The sequence below is a fragment of the Protopterus annectens genome, chromosome 15.part0 (assembly GCF_019279795.1).
Source record: "Protopterus annectens isolate FY-2018-M chromosome 15.part0, PAN1.0, whole genome shotgun sequence".
Lineage (NCBI taxonomy): Eukaryota > Metazoa > Chordata > Ceratodontiformes > Protopteridae > Protopterus > Protopterus annectens.
The window spans coordinates 589,538,421-589,553,947 of NC_056749.1; the positions used below are offsets into that span (position 1 = coordinate 589,538,421).

Here is a 15,527-nt window from a genome sequence, read left to right on the forward strand (position 1 = left end):
GGTATTTGCTTTCCACAAGTAATGCAATTATTAACTTTTACTGACATCGGTAAGGAGCAAGAAAAAGTTTCCCCAACAGGGTACTTAGCTTTAAGTTTAAGACTTTGGTTCCGAAACTCGAAAATGAAAATTTCAGGAGTCGGACGACTGGCACTTGTGAACTGCTTCTGCTTCGGGCACCGCATGGCAAGAAAGACTGATGTAATGATGTCAGCTGCATGTTTTATACCCCGGACAACCTGACATCATAGAAGAAGAGATAGCATCCGACGCAGGACCCAAGACTTTGTTAATCAGGCAGACTGAGGGCAACCTGCCAGCAGATTACCCAAATGTAATGACTGCAACAGTGAAACACAAAGAGCATCTAGCATGATCGTGGCAGGCATGGTCCCTAATAACTTGAGGACCACTTTTGCCCTGACCTTCCTCAATGGTAGTAAGGCTTAGACCTGCTGTTGTAGAGCCTGAATTCTCTCCTCTGGTAAGAAGGCTCTCATGAGCACCGAATCTAGTTCGGTACCAATAAAAGTGACATGCTGCAAGGGCAACAAGGCAGATTTTTTTCCAATTTAGAGCAATTCCTAACCATTGGCACAGTGTAATGGTGGCATCCCTGGTCTGTAACAGTAGATGCCTGGTTGTGGCAGAAAGGAGCCAGTCTTCCAGGTACAGAAACACTTGGAATCCCTGACATCTCAAGTGAGCCATTACCACTGCCATGCATTTGGTACCCTGGGGGCTGTGGTGGGACCAAAGGGCAGAGCACAAAACTGAAAATGACTGGCTCCCAGCCGGAAGGGTAAATGACTTCTTGATGCCCTGTCCATCTTGATATGGTAGCAAGCATCTTTGAGGTCGATGGAGCACATCCACACATCTTTCCCTAACAGAGGGAATATTGACTGTAAGGTGACCATGCAGAACTTGAACTTTTGTACATGAAGGTTCAATCGTCTGACATCCAAGATGGGTCTCGGGTCCCCTGTTCTTTTCAGCACCAAAAAGAATCTGGAGTAAGTCCCTAATCCTACTTGGTCTGCGGGGACAGGCTGGATGGCTCCCTTTGAAAGCAACTTTCTTATTTCTAAAATTGCAGAATCCCTGTGACTGGGTGGAACATCTGGAATTCTCTTGGATGGTGCTGGAGGATAAGAAAAGGGAATATGATAACCTCTGGAAATTATCTTTAATACCCACTCGTCTTGGGTGACTTCTTGCCAGGCTTCTGGGTATAAAGAAATGCGACCCCCGACCGACTCCAGAGACGCACAGTCGGGCATCCCTTCAGGAGTTCTGGTAGGGAGAACCACAAAAGGAATCCAGGGGTTACGCAGGCCTCCTCTGCCCCTAGGGTGGCATCGACCTGAATTTCCACCCTCTCCCTTGCCTCCGGAGGGGGAATCCCTTTGTGCACCCTGAAAAAACCTCTGCGACTTCCTGAACCACATCTTCCCACCCTTCTGGCCCTTGGGGTAAGGTCTAGAAGGCATGGAAAAACTGACTCTTACGGCAGACAGGGTTTTTCCTTCCTGCTCGCACCTAGTGAGAGTGTCCTTCACCTTGGCTCCAAACAACGATGAACCATCAAATGGGGCATTGGTGAACGTAGACTTGAAGGCCTCCACGAAATTACACAGACGCATCCAGGAGTGTCTCCTAAAAGACACTCCAGAACCCGCAGCCCTACTCGCTCTGTTGGCTGCATATGAGATCAGCCTCATGGAGGAGTTGGGTAAGGGAATTTAAGGTAGACATCTGTGCACTGACCTTGTGTGCCACGGCATCAGAAATGTTACCCTGTAGAAAATCTCCTAGCTCTTTTAGGAGATCTCTCTGGAGCCTCGTAAAATGTGTTAAGTAGTTCAGCGACCACAGTGTAAAGGCTGCTGAAGTAAAAACATGCTTCCCATACCTGTCCATAGCCTGGGACTCCTTGTTAGGCAAATGGACAGTAGATGAAGTTTCAGCAAGTTCCTTCTTGGTGGCCACTGCCACCACCATGGCATCTACTGGAACACCTTTAGATAGATACTCCTTGTCAGAGGGGGAGGACAAAAACTTATTGGGTCTCCTTGGGACTGGTTCCACAGTGTTGGGAGTTTCTCACACATTTCGACAGGCAAGGTCTAATAGCTCATCAAAAGGGGGAGAAACCAAAGAGGCGGAGGGTTGAGACTCAAAAGCCTTTAGGAACAGCGACCCATCAGAAGGGGGGTTGGAAGGCCAGCCACCTCTGTTTCAAGATCTCCAGGATATCTGAAAAAGAAACATCTTCAGAAGATGACTTGGGGGACCCCTCTGACTCCTCAAGGTCGGTATCCGACAAGAGAGACTCATCCGGGGAGTCAAGGTGTTTCCTCTTACATAATCTCTTTCTGGCGGGCTCCTCAGGCAAAAACTCTGGGGAGATGTCAGAAAGTTGGGGACCACTCATGGAGGTATCCTGAGGCTTAGGGTCTCCACTGCCCAAGGATAAGGCGTGAACCGAAACTGACACCGGTGCTGGAGGGGATAGTGTATCAGTGCTGTAGGATGCAGCTGACGACCTGGCCAGCACACTCCTCATAACCTCGAAGGCTGATCCCCCCGGCTCCAAAGGCCGACTAACTGTGGGGAAAACAGTAGTAGCCCTCGGCGCCGAGGAGATGAGGTCCGAAGCAGATGTCGGGTCCAAGATCACTCGAGCCGAAGTACCGAGAGGAAGGCTCGGAACCGATGAAGATCGATCTGATCCCTCCCTCTCGGGTCCGATGGGAGAACCGTGGACCCTCGACTCCGTGGACGGAGCCGATGGGGTCAGAGCAGAAATCGGAACCGAGCGGCCAGGCAAGGCTACTGGAACCGACCTAATGGCACCCAACGGAACCGACAACTCTGGCTCCAAAGGCCGAGAAAGGCTCGGAGGAGGAACAACAAAGGATAAAGAGGCCATAGGCTCCAGAGCTGACTAGGCCAGAGCCAAAATCAATTTGGCCAACACCGATGAAGCAGTTTCTTCACCACCCTATCAACATCCTCATCGGAAAGGGTCCTGGAAGATAAAAGTAGGAGATCTGGATCTCCCTACAGAAGGGGACTTGCATGAAGGAGAACCCGGTCAAAAAACTGGAGGCCAGCTCCAAACCAAAATATCAGTGACTGGCTCCAAAAGGCTGGGAGCCGATACGGACTTAGTCAAGAGACTACCTTCTTTCGGTACCGAAGGCAATGGAACTGAAGGAGAAGCTGTTCTAACCACTTTCTCTGGCGGCTCCAAAGAAACAGATGGAGCCGGAGAGTGCTTCTTGGAAGTCTTTGTCCTTTTTAGCTGGAGAGGGTAATGCACTGGAAGACTTAGCCAAGTCTTCCTCGGAGGAGTGTTTAAGCAATCCCTTCAAAATGAGCTTGTTCTTCCTCTCCTGTAGCACACGAGGACTAAAGGAATGACAAAACAAGCAGGACTCTTGGAGGTGAATAGCCCCCAAAGCAGTACACGCACACAGAGTGCTCATCAGTTAAAGACATTTTATTGCTGCATTCAACACACTTTTTAAAGCCCGAAGGCCTGTATTCCTTAGGATCCTTGGACATACTGAAAGGAACAAATTAATATGTACACGCATAAGACCCAACTAACAAGAAACAAAGCCTCTAACACAAAAGTACAGTTTTGTACCTACCATAAATGTAGATGTTCGAGTGTAAACACTGCTGCAGTCATTACACTTGGGTTATCCTGCCGTCAGGCGGTTCCCCAGTCGGCCTGAGTTCCAAAGTCTTGGTCCGGCGTCGGTTGCTGTCGCCTCCTCCCTGACGTCAGTGCGACAGGGGTATACAAGATGCAGCAGACGCCATTTTCTTCAGTTTTTCTTGCCCCAGATGTCAGGTGCCCCCAAATAGGTAGGCAATTCAATATGCTAGTAAAATATACACAAGAAAAGCAAACAACCATTTTTAGTTACCAGCAAATACTCCCCATAGGTAATAAGGTGTAGATGAGCTAGGAAGTACCAGAAAGTAATAGGGGAAGGTAACCTGGACTGCAGCAGTGTTTACACTCGAACATTTACATTTATGGTAGGTACAAAAATGTACTATGTTCATCGTGGTACACTGCTGCAGTCATTACACTTGGGTGGAATCCCAAAGCTGAGGTAGGGAGGCTGGATCTATAAGGCATTAGGGGTGGCTATAAGACCCTGCAGGACAGCAGTGGCGAAGCCAGTTCTGGATTTGGAGTATAAAGACAAATAGTAATGTTTGGTGAAGGTATGCACAGAACTCCATGTTGCTGCTTCCAAAATATCCTTGGTAGGTACTCCTCTGAGGTAGGCAGTTGAAGTGGCTGTTGTCCTGGTGGAGTGAGATCTAATGCTGCTAGGTACAGGTTTCCCATGGTGGGTACAGCAGAAACGTATACAGTGTCCTATCCATTTTGAAGTAGACTGCTTTGAAATGGCTTTTCCCTGTGCTCCTGCAGCGTATGCTACCAATAATTGCTCAGATTTTCTGAAAGCTTTGGTTTTGTCCAAGTAGAAGCGTAACTGCCTGTGAATGTCCAAATAATGTAGTAGTCTTTCCCCTTTGTTCTGTGGTTTTGGATAGAAAGTTGGCAAGTGAATAGTTTGGTTTAGAGCCACACTTGATACCACCTTTGGCATAAAAGTAGGGTTAGTTCTTAAAGACACCCTGTCCTGGTGGAAGATGAGGAAAGGTTCCACTGCCATTAGTGCCTGTAATTCTGAAACTCTTTGTGCTGATGTTATTGCCAGTAGCAGAGCAGTTTTCCAAGAGATGTATTTTAATTCTGCTGTGTTAGCTGGTTCAAAAGGAGGTAAAGTTAGTTTTTCCAAAACAAAGTTGAGGTCCCAAGTTGGTGTAGGTGCTCTACGGGGCGGTCTTATGTTTTTAGGCCCTCTGAGGTATTGTTTGAGCAAAGGATTAGAAAAAAATTGGTGGATCCGTGTTGTAATGAGCAGAAATAGCTGAGGCGTGGATCTTGATGGATGAGAAGGAGAGGCCCTTGTCCAGCATCTCAGTTAAGTATTGAAGTACCTGAGGAATGTTTGGGACAAGAGGGTCAAGACTGTGAGCTTGGTTCCAGGCACAGAATCTCTTCCATTTTTCCAAGTAGGCTTTCCTGGTGCTAGGCCTTCTGGCCTCCAGAATGGCATCCATAACAGCTTTGGAGAGAGGCATTGCTTGCCTGACTAAGGAATTTTCCATGCAGTTAGATTTAAGGTCTTTAGCTGGCTGTGAAGTATCGGATTGTTGTGCTGTGTCAACAGCTGAGGGATTTGAGGCAAAATCCAGGGTGGTTCTTGTGCTAAGTTCTTTAAGACTGGGTACCAGTGCTGATGTGGCCAGTCTGGTGCAATCGGGATCATTTTTGACTCTTCCTGCCTGGCTTTTATGAGTACCTTTGGAAGGAGAGGGAAAGTGTATACTTGTAGTTTTTTCCAGCTGAATGAGAGGGCATCCACTTTCCAGGCTTGTGGATGGTAGCACCTTGTGCAGAATTTCTGTAATTGGCAGTTCATTGGGGATGCAAATAGATCTATATCCGGGCTCCACCATTTTTGTGTTATCATTCTGAATACTTGTGGGTCCAATTTCCATTCATGGGGGTCCATGATGTTTCTGCTTAGGTCATCTACCAGTGTATTTTTCTCTCCTGGCAGGAATTGTGCTCTAGTTTAGAGCTGTGTTCCACAAGCTCATGGCTTGTCTGCAGAAGGGGTAGGAGTGTGTGCCCCCTTGCTTGTTTATGTACCACATAACTGTGGTGTTGTCTGTCTTTAGAAGTAATTGTCCTGGATGCAGCAGGTCCTTGAAAGCTATAATTGTATTTTGTACAGCTAGCATCTCTTTTTGATTGATGTGGAGATGTCTTTGCTCTGTGGGCCACTCGCCCTGGATACATTTTCCTGCCATGTGTGCTCCCCAGGTGTAATCTGATGCATCTGTTGTCAGTGTTTGCCTGGCTGTGGGCTGAGTGAAAGGCTGTCCCTTGTTGAGGTGACAAGCTTGAGCCCACCATCGAAACTCCTGCTGAAGGCAAGGAATTAGTGGTATAACTGTTTCCAAACTTTGACAGTGTTGAGACCATGCACTCTTTAGGTAACATTGAAGTTTCTTCATATGCAGTCTGGCATATGGACTTAGTAGTATGCAAGATGCCATGAAGCCCAAGGCCTGCAGAATTTTTCTTGCAGGGAGTTGGGTCTTTGTTGCCATTAAATGAAAATATTGAGTCAGTTTGTCCTTGCTTGTCTGGCGTGAGATAAGCCATCTGCGCCGTTGTGTTCAAGCTGGCACCCAGGAATATTATCTTTTGTGAGGGCACTAGTTTTGATTTCTTTTCATTTACTGTGTACCCCAGGCAACTTAATAACTTTTTTACGTACACCAGATGCTTTAGTAGAATGTCCTTGCTCTCTGCTTGAATCAGGCAATCGTCCAGGTATGGGTAAATTTGAATTCCTTTTTGCCTGCAAAATGCAATTACTGGTGCCAGGCACTTTGTGAAGACCCTGGGTGCAATAGATGAGCCAAAGGGCAGTGCAGAGAATTGATCTGAGGTATCTTCTGGAGTTTTGTCTGATAGGGACATGCAGGTTTGCCTCTTTGAGGTCCAAAGTCACGAGCCAAGCTTTCTTGCCCAGCATGGGAAGAACTGCTGTAGTGTCAACATATTGAATTTCGGAGCATCCGGGTAAGTGTTTGGAGAAGAAAGGTCCAGAATAGGTCTCCAGGCTTTGTCTTTTCTGGGAACCAGAAAGAGTCTTGAGTAAAATCCTTGTCCTTGCTCCTGTGGTGGCACCTTTTGAATAGTTCTCATGTCCATGAGTGCTGTAATTTGTTTTTGAGCCTCTGCCCATTGATTTGGTGGCAGATTTGGCATTCCTTTTAACCTTGGCAGAGTGTGAAAGTGGAACCTGTAACCTTGAGATACAATGTTGAGAACCCATTTGTCTTTGGTGATGTAATGCCAGTTGTGATAGAAAAGTGCAGGTTTTCCTCCTAAGGGGGCTGCCAAGAGAGTGCTGTTTGACAGCTGCAGTGGAAAGTCATTGAGGCTGCTTTTTATAAGGTTGAGGCCTGTCTTCCCCTTCTTTCTGGCCTGGTGTACCCCATTGTCGAGGCCTTGTGCCTGACCTCTACCTCTTGGGCATCTGTATCTGCCCCTTTGTGGTCTGTCTGCGACTGGAAAGGACCAATTTTTTGTTTGCCAATTTCTGCTAAAACGAGGAGGCTGAACCTGTAAGAAATCTTTCACCATTTGCATACATTTTGCCTTATCCTCCATCTTCTTTAATACATCCTCTGCCTTAACTCCAAACAGCACATCCCACTGCAAGGGTGCATCCAATAATTTGACCTTAACATGATCTGGTAACAAATGTTCTTTTAACCAAGCGTGCCTTCTAATGACAGATGCCACAACTGCTGCTCTGCAGGAGGCCTCTAAGGAATCAAACCCACATTGTTTTCCCACTTGTTCAGCTGCATGCAATAAATCCTGCATTTCTTTAAAATTAGGAGGATCCGAGTCTGGAAGCATCTTTTGTTTCAACTGAAACATCAAAAAATTGCTGATATTTTAGCATGTAAAACTGGCAATTCAAGGCTCTCATTGCTAAAGTTGCAGACATACATACCTTCTTTCTCCATCTGTGTAATGCTCTGGAATCTCTGTCAGAGGGAAGTGGGTTTTTTGCTGATAAGGCCTTAATCCCTTTAGGTCCCTGAGAAAGTTTCAGGGTCAGCAACAGGGCTTTTGTACAGAAATTTGAGAGAGTCAGGGACTCTGTAATATCTATCAGGTTTAACTGGGGCTGGGGGTAAGGAGTCAGGGTTTAAACTGGATTCAGTGTACACATCATCCACAATATCTAAAACTGGTGGGATAGCAAGGGGTCTGTGTTGAGGCAATAAAAGGAAGTCTCTGAGTAATCCTGGCCTTCCCAATGGAAATGTTCCCTCATGGTATGTAAGGTTTCCCCAAAGGAGTAGTCCTCAGGTGGAGAGGCTGAGGGAATTGATTCCTCAGCATCAGAATCTTCATAAGGGGGTAAAGAATATCCTAGGTCTGAGGAAATGGACACCTGGTCGGAGGATTCATAGTCTGCAATCCTGTCTGGGCCTTTTATCAAGAGGGGGATGGGACCCCTTGATCAGGGTGATTAGGTCTTCGGCCATTTTTAGCATTTGTTTCTTAGGCATGGAAGCCTGTCCTGGAGAGAGTTGAGTCTTTCTTTGCTTTTAAGGAGGGCTTAGACTTAGCAGAGGGTTTAATAGTTAACTGGGTAGGTCTGAAAACACCCTCTCTGTAGCTGTGGATTGCTCACCTGCTTCGGTTCCCTCTGTAGGATTAGGATCGGAAAGCTGAAAACCTAGTGCGCCTGAAGGCCCAGCCAGCTCCACGTGGGAGTCGGAGGCGGTCTGTGGTTCTGTGGAAATGGTAGTCAGGGGCTGCGTAGGCACCTCGCTGAACACCGGAAAACCGGAGACCGGCCTAGAAGAGGCCTTGACGTCAGTTTTGGGCCTCGGAAGCCTGTCCTTGTCCTTGCACTTTTTATGCATTCCAGTCATCGGAAGCTCTGACAGCATGGTGTAATTGAATTTTCTCCCAAAATAATGTCGGGCAAAATCAAACCGACGTTTAGTAGTGCGCTTGTTAAACCTAGCACAAAACCGACAACCAGTGACGTCGTGGTCAGGGCCTAGGCATGGAATACAATAGGAGTGGAAGTCCTTATGAGGTATTTGCTTCCCACAAGAAATACAATTATTAACTTTTACTGACATCGGCCTGAGGCAAGAAAAAGTTTCCCCAACGGGGTACTTAGCTTTTTAAGAAGACTTTGGATCTGGATTCGGAATGAAAATCTCAGGAGTTGGCCGACCGGCACTTGCGAACTGCTTCTGCTTTGGGCACCGCGCGGCAAGAAAGACTGAAGAAAATGGTGTCAGCTGCATCTTATATACCCCTGTCAGACTGACGTCAGGGAAGAGGTGACAGCAACCGACGCCGGACCAAGACTTTGGAACTCAGGCCGACTGGGGAACCGCCTGACGGCAGGATAACCCAAATGTAATGACTGCAGCAGTGTAACACGATGAACATTGGCCAAGAAACCAGCGGGAAAACAACAGGGAGGACTAGGTCCTCTAACTTAAATGGGCTTAGCCTGGGGAAACAAAGGCAGGAAAGCACCACTAGTCAGACACAACACTAAACTCTGACAGAATGGAGCACCAAACCAAAAACCACACAGAAACAATGGGGAGGACTAGGTCCTCTAACTTAAATGGGCCTAGCCAGTGGGGAAAAGAAAACTAACGGGATACCCAAACAGCCAGGCAAGAACACAAAAAACAGCCAGAGAAACAAATACATGCGGTAAAATACCACTATCACACACACAGAGCTATGAAAATAGCTTTTTTGAGCAACAAGTCAAAAGTTTACAAAAATTTTATAAACAATATACTTAGCCACGGCCAAAAGCGAGACCATGTCTGAGCTTAACGAGCAGCAAATGAGATCTGGGGAATAGATCTGTTGCACGATGGGATACCTCTTAGCCACAAGCCAATTGAAGACTTCGAGCTAGAGTATCTGCTGCAAACCCATGGGTAAGAATGAAGGCGAGATTGGACTACATAACATCAACAAGATTTGGGGTAGTGACGATATGCCTCATTCTTGGGGTCAAGACATTATAACTGTTACTCTTACGACGGGAAGGCCTCCCTCAGAAGCAACATCTTATAGACGTATAACTATATTAAACTATTATAAAGTTTTCACATCTATAATAGCAAAATGGTTAAAAGGGTTCTGTCATGACTGACTGACTGGGACCAATGTGGTTTTACTGAGGGGAAAAGGACTCACGATAATATAGTCATAATCTTAATGATCAGATATGAATCTAATGTGACTGGTAGGAGGGTTAAGCTTATTCGATATTGATGCTGAAAAGTATTTGATAGGGTAGAATTGAAATATCCGTCTTGTTTGTCCTTGATAGGTTTGCTTTTCCTGATCACTTAATTGCCACCTTGAGGAGGGTCTATGAGGGGGACTTCTGCCAGGGTAACAATTGCAGGTAGACCATCAGAGAGCAAACACATAAGGTTAAGTACTAGACAAGGATGCCAATTTTTAATGTTTTTGTTTGCACTGTACCATCAGAGAGCATACACATATGGTTGAGTACTAGACAAGGATGCCATTTTTTAATGGTTTTGTTTGCACTGTACCTTGAGCATTTGACTGCTAAGGTAAGGCAGTCGGAATAAACTGGCCTTTATTTCAGGGCTGTAAAATTGCTTTGTTTGCAGATGATGTTCTAACACTTGCAAATCCAGAGACAGATGTGAATAAGCTTATGCGGATTCTTAATATTCGGATCTATCACTGGCTACATTAATTAACCATGTGAAAACTAAGGCACTGGTGATAAATGTTCCATTTGAAAGTACATGACAGTCTGTTAAAACACAAAACTAACAGCTTTTAGATAACTTTCTGGAAGAGGAAAGTAATAAGACATCAACAAAATTAAGAAAATGCAATTTTTTTCCCCCAAAGAAACTTATCTGACAACCAAAAGAAAGCACAAGTCGACCGATCCTTGAAAGTCTCAGAGAAGCATACTCTTTAGTGCAGTAAAGCTGTGAAGAGGTTGGCACCCAAACTTGTAATTTAATCAGCTCAACTTCAGCTGGTTGACTGTTCTGGCATGTGGAAGGTACCCTGAAGCTTTGGAAGATGGACAAATGTTGTATCCTTGGTAGGATATAACCCATACTGCTAAGGTTACTGTAGCAGTGATCAATACGATGAACATTGGATGGTATTCTTACGGAAATTTAGAAGTTAGAAGGGAAAAAGCAATAAAGGGCTGGAAGACTTTATTAAACAATATTTTAAAAGGAAGGTCAGTACCAGCAGCTTGGAATCAGATGATGCTCCCAACTTTCCACTGAAAACCAAGCACCAATCCAGCTGGAAAACCAAGTTAGCCTCCTCCATTGGCATAAGTAACCCAAATTTGCCTAGCAGCTCAGCACCTGTTGGATCTAATACAGAGGAAGAGATGAATGATGATGCTTAAGCCTATAGCCTGTTTGTGAGCAAAAGAAAGGAGCATGTGCTTCAGGGACATTTTCTATTGCAAAATCCACAGTGAAGACCAGAGATATGGTCTATCTTAAAGGGGGGGGCAGGGTCTACAGATCACATCACATAGAGAACTGACTGTGTAAACAAATGCCCATTGCATTCCAACCCCTTGAAAGCTAACACACAAGCATGGGAGTTATAACCTTAAGGAGAAAAAGCCTGAACCATCTTGCAGAAAATTGTGCTACTTCCAGTCTACTTCCTCAGTGCCCACAAGGGGCTTACCCTGGGGTGCAAATTTGTCCAAGTGCATAAAAAAGTAAGCTTTATGGTGAGATTGATTCTTCAATATGAAAAGGAATGCTAGACCTATGTTTAGTAGAGACAACAGAAGTAAAGTCTCTGGTATTGCAAAAGACTCAGTATTATCTTCCTGGTTGACAAAATACAATACAATGATACAATATATGAAAGAATCTAACATGTTGCGGTATGTGAACTCCAATATCTTATATGGGAAGCTCAATGAACAGGATAGTTATGCTGTCTTTAAGACTGGAACTTTTTTTCAATAAATGAAGGCTTACTATGATACAGGAGTCAAAAAGAAAGCCAACATCAAAACTGAGAAAAAAAGGTTATTGAGCTGGCTGCAAGGACAGCAGAAGGTGCCATTAGTCTCCTGAGTTTCTAGGTAATAGGACCGCTTGTAAAGTTGACCATAAATATGCCCTTAAACACCCTGTGCTGGTGGCAGTGCAGTTAGTTTGATTCTCAGCAGTATTTAAACTGGAAATATTGATGACTATAACAATGGGAAAGACCACTCTTTCAAGTGTTATTTTGGGCTACTCTGCCAAGACCACCTGTGGGACTTTGACCTGTCCTGATGCAACTCTAACCTAGCTCCACTTCAGTAAAATGAGAAAGGTGTTACAAGAGTGACTGTGCTTCTTGTGGTGTTATTCAGGGCCTCCTTTTTTGGTAATAACATTACATTTATTCTTGTTAGTCCAGGACTTGCTTATTAGGTACCTTAAAATGATCCTGCATTGCCTGGAGAAGGCAGTCTTACTAGGGGGGTAAAACCTATGTTTCATATTCCATTGGTGGTCAGGTCTTAACTTACAATTGTTGTGCACGTCTTACTGGTTAAGCATCTGATACCAAGAACACTGGGAAGAATAAGGAGTTACATGTAATGCCCAAAACAAACAGTGCTTTAAGCAAATAACCTCCAAATGACCTATTTGCAGTTTGCATAAATCTTGGCCATATCCTATGTTTTGCCCTCATATTCAGTTTTGTTTTTTGCCCTCCACCCCGCACATCATGACCGGCCTGGCCCTCATGCCCCTTCCGCACAGTCTGCCAGCTACTCCTTAATCCCAAAGACTTAACTTCTGTAATTGTTGGGAGCCAGCAACAGGGCTCAGCACATCTGAACTTTCATCTTGGGGGGGGGGGCTTACTTATTGGCCTACCCTTTGCTCCTCCCCCTCCACTATTTTTGTGGCTTGTGATCCGATCCAAGGTAAGCATTTGCAATGTAGGTATGTGGCATATTGCTCCGCATCCGGAGCAGCTCAGCCAAGCCTAATGCAACCCCCAAAGACTACTCCCTTTCACTAGAGATTTCACTAAAGATTGTCAGCCAGAGGCATACCCACCCCTCCCTGCCACTCTGTCAATCACAATCAAGTCACTAATTGAACCCAGGTTGCAGTCAGGGCTTTATCCCTCTACACCAGAGCAGCACATTTAGCTGTTGTTAAAATCTCAACTTCCTGCACTTGGGATCCATATGGCCCTTTTAACTCCTGCATGGCATCACAGCAACAGGCCTGCTTGAATAGAAGGCTATAACTAAAATGTGAAGAATTATAATCCTTGTACAACCATGACACAGCAACTGAAGAATGACAGTCAGAGGAAAATGGGAAAAGTTAACATATCCACTGCAAAAGATCCTCATGAAGAACTGTTATGGTCAGTACCTGTTTTTGGAACTACTTTGGCAAGTTCTACATACATATTCCATAACAGTAGAGAGAGAGGAAATATTTACTGATAAAAGCGAGAACCATTTCCTCTCTTCACTAGTAAGACTGGGTTAATGCTTATGGACAAGTGCCTCTCTCTCAGCATTGCTGAAGAAAAAAATCCCTCTGCAGCTGCCATGTGGTGGTAGTTTGACTTCAGAGAGTAACAACCTGATAAATGAGAAAGCCTCTAAAAAGACTGGCATTTCCTGATGGATCAAAGAGTACATATAGACAACCCTTTGCCATTACTTAACATTTTGAAAACTGTAATTCCTCATGAGCAAACAGTGAATTCAGCATGTTATTTCTAAGATGCTTTTCCCCATACACTGGGACTACTGTGCAGTAACCAATTATACATTTTTGCTAGATAATGTTTTTCCCTATTGTTAAATAAAGACTTATACTGATAGTGTCCAATTATTTTAACATAGTTAAAGCAATCTAACAAAATAACTAACTGGTAAGAATTAGCTGCAAATCCTTCAGACTGCCACTATGAGCCACTTTAGACTGGTATGAAACATTTTATCCCATTGCAAGGTCAAGTCTTAAAACACCGGCAGCGGAAATGTCAATTCTATGTCACCGGCTATAAACGGGTAAACCACATTTTGTATTTGGTGCTATCTGAACAAAAATAATTGGATGGAAAACAAAGCAAGTTGTGACTAATTTATGGTTGAAGAATGTCCTACCAGCACCTTGTGATGCCTCCAGTACTTTACAGGAGAATGCAAAATAACCCATTACTGACTGTCCCTGTTGTAGTCACACATCTATGCATACCCATACAATCGCTGTTTATCCAAACAACACTAAAGAAAAACAAAGAATAAAATTAAGATTTTATACCACAGAGTTAGCACAAGAGAATGATTATAAACTTTTAAGAGTTAAACTCTGACCCTGTGGGACAAAATGGGCCCTTAAGAACAACATATCAGAAGCTTTGGATTCACAAGCTGTAATACAGATAGATAATGAATTCTCCAAGACAGTCACAAGGTAGGTGAAAGAATACCTACCCCAAGGTTTCAAGGTGCAGTCTGGGAATCACCTGCAGCCTATCTTCAGCTGAGCAGAATTGACAGCACAGTAAAGTGTTAGCAACTCCTTCAGAAGGACAGGTCCCTTACTGCAAGGTACAACACAATTAGGACCAAGACCTTAAACTATGATCCTTGCTGCCACCAGTACAAAGTACAAATGCCACCTAACAGGTGGGAAACCTTTCCACAGGGATAAGAAATAGAAAACCAGCTGAAGCACAGGTATATTGAAACTACATGGGTTAAAAGCTTATTCAATATATTTCTTTCCATTTATATTTCTAAGCTGGATAAGCCCACTAAACACTACAATTTTCCAAGAGAAAGCAGACCACTTTTTATCTGCAGAGAAGGCAAAGCCAAAACTGCTAGATTATGACTTTACGCAATTCATAGCTTTAATGCAAAGTGCTGAACTGCCAGACACTCGTACTTTTCAAGGACTTCCACAAGGACAACTACTGTATAAGCCATGTCTAACAAGTGAAAGCACAACTATTAATGTGGTCCTCCTATGTCATTTGCCACCCAGACAACTGGAACAGTGAAAAGGACTTGCATATAGACTACGGTGTGCTACTGAAGTTCAAAGATATACATGCCTACAATACCAGTTGCACTAATCTAGAATATTTGTGCTTGATTCTGGGCCTGTAAAATGTACTGCATGAATCCCAATTAATGGATAAAATGAAGATAACCAGATCAAACTATAGAAACCAATCTTTCAATGCAAGCATAGACTTCAGTCTAAGTTCTTGTAACCTATGAGATTTTACAAAAGCAGTCCTACAATTGTAAAGGCGATCTCTACTGTTCATTAATAAACAGCTGGCAAAAAAGACATGTATTACTGGGAAAAAACACCATCTTTCCTAACCTGTAATCAAAATATCAGCCAAACAGGTTTACCTGTAAAATATTCACCAAACTCTTGTTCCAGTTTCATGGCTTTCTCAAAAATCTTATTTGCTTGCTCATATGTCTGCCTTCTATTAAGCTCCCTGTAGGCAAAAAGACAAAGTTTTAGCACATCAGTGTCACAAGTCACATAAAAATAAAACCCACATTCTAGGTAACAAGAAACTGCAGCAAACAACGAGGCTAACAAAATATTTGGTGCACATTCTGTACATTACGTTAAAAAAATAATAGCCAGTTTATTATGATATATCTATACATCAGGGGAAAACTTTGTGTAAACCTTTTAGCCCTTTGTGTATATCTCTTCTTAAGATCTCAAGCTCCTTCACGTGGGATGCATACGGCTCCTTCTATGTCACCAATAATTAGTGTGTCTCTATGTCTGGG

General features: G+C 44.1%; 1 long non-coding RNA gene across 1 annotated transcript in view; it reads right to left on the reverse strand.

The window, feature by feature from the left end:
- LOC122789937 overlaps positions 1 to 15,216 on the reverse strand; it is a 31,461-nt gene extending 16,245 nt beyond the window's left edge. The window contains exon 1 of the long non-coding RNA XR_006362891.1: positions 15,129 to 15,216. This is a non-coding gene — a long non-coding RNA (uncharacterized LOC122789937). The remainder of the gene's footprint in view (positions 1 to 15,128) is intronic.
- Between the last annotated feature and the right edge of the window lie 311 nt (positions 15,217 to 15,527).